This window comes from Rhinolophus sinicus, linkage group LG12 (assembly GCF_036562045.2).
Source record: "Rhinolophus sinicus isolate RSC01 linkage group LG12, ASM3656204v1, whole genome shotgun sequence".
NCBI lineage: Eukaryota > Metazoa > Chordata > Mammalia > Chiroptera > Rhinolophidae > Rhinolophus > Rhinolophus sinicus.
In genome coordinates this window covers 51,764,043-51,766,217 of record NC_133761.1, presented here as the reverse complement: position 1 = coordinate 51,766,217, position 2,175 = coordinate 51,764,043, and positions in this window count along the sequence as shown.

Genomic DNA, 2,175 nt, shown 5'->3' with positions numbered 1-2,175 from the left:
TTTAGTCATCAAGCCATATGTCCACCGTGCTACTTTGATAATAGCTGAACACAAGAATTGGGACAAGAATAAAGAATTGTGGTCCCGGGAAAACGGTTTTCCTCCCCCATAGAGCTAACTTTGTCACTTTTCTGAGTGATAAACACAATAATGTTATATGTAGGGTTGTTGGATTTAGCAAATTTTAGCAAATAAAATATAGGACACTCAGCTAAATTTGACTTTGAGATAAAAAAGAAATAACGTTTTAGTGTAAGTATATCCCAAGTACTACATGGGACATGATGCAATATTTAGGACATACTTATACTAAAAATTATTATTTAAAAAGATTTCACTTTTTATATTACGTTCAAATTTAACTATGTATACTGTATTTTGTCGGGCAATCCTAACTGTATATTCATCGTGCTGGTATATGCCTCATATATATATTTTGAAACAGCATTAATATAAGAAAAATAACAAACATGTAGCACAGACACAGTCTTCTCTAGGCAGTATTTCACAGTTGGATAAAGACGTTTCTCCTAACTTTATAGAATTTCCATCCTAGAGAAATGGGGTACGGAAGAAGCCGCCGAGGGTCACCCAGTTAAAATGCAGTGGATCTAGGATCCAGACCCAGGTCTTCAGCGTCGTCCAAAACCTGCCCTTCATCATGACCTTGCATCACCTCTCAGACATCAAGACAGTAATGCATGAAACCATTGCTTTTTTTTTTTTTTTTTTTTTTTTAATTCTGGTAAAATAGATATAAGATAAAATTTCCCATCTTAACTACTTTTAAGTGCAATTCAATGGTGTTGATACATTCACATTGTGGTACAGCAATCTTCAGAATTGTTTTCATCTTGCAAAACTAAAACTCTGTACCCCTGAAACAACTCCCCATTACCCCCGCGCTCAAGCCTTGGTAACCACCATTCTACTTCTGTCTCTATGAATTTTACTATTCTTGGTCCCTCATATAAATGGACTTATACAGTATGTGTCTTTTTATGACTGGCTTATTTTACTTAGCATAATGTCCCCAAAGTTCATCCATGTTGTAGCATGTGTCAGAATTTCCTTCATTTTTATGGCTGAATAATATCCCATTGTGTGTATATATAATATTTTGTTTATTCATTCATCTGTCAGTGGGCACTTGGATTGCTTCCACCTATTGTGACTAATACTGCTATGAACATGGGTGTACAAATATCTGTCCCTGCTTTCAATTCTTTGGGATATATACTCAGAAGTGAAACCACTGAATCATATAGTAATCCTATTTTAATTTTCTGAGAAATTGCCGTAGTGTTTTCCACGGCAGCTGCAGCATTTGACATTCCCACCAACAGAACACCAGTTTCTCCAAGAGTTCCAATTTCTCCACATCCTCACCATCACCTGTTACTTTCTGGGGTTCTTGTTTGTTTGTCTTATATTATCCATCATAATGGATGTGAGGAACCATTGCTTTCTGTCTCCACGATAAAATCAAATAAAAATTATAGTTTGATTTTTTTTATTGAACTTTTTTGGAATCTGCAGACTACTTGACTGAGTTATTTATTTTATTTGCCACCATAATTGTTATCAACATCAGTTAATAATAATAATAATAATAATAATGACCAATGTGCACTGAACATCTACTGGAGGAGAGGCACTGTGCTAACTGTTATGCAGTTGTTCTCTTGTTCAGTTCTCACCACAACCCTACGAAGTAGATACCTGCTGTTATGGTTCCCATGTGACAGGTGAGGAAAAGGATGCTTAGACAGAGGTTAAATATCTTGTCCAATGTAACAAAGCTTGTAAAGCTAGGATTTAAATCCAAGTCACCTTCCAAATCAAGTTGACCCATCTTAATAACTCTGTGTTTAATCCCTTGGGGAAGTGCCAGACTGTTTTCCAAAACAGCTGAACTATTTTACATTCCCACTAGCAATGTGTGAGGGTACTGATTTTTCCATATTCTTTACAACACTTGTTGTCGTCTGACTTTTTGATTCTAGCATCTTAGTGGGTATGAAGTGGTATTGGTGTTTAAAATTCACATTTCCCTGGTGACTAATGATGGTGAATATCTTTTTATGTGCTTATTGGTCATTTGTATATCTTCCTTGGATAAATGTCTATTCAGATGCTTTGCCTATTTTTAAATTGTGATTTTCTTTTTATTAC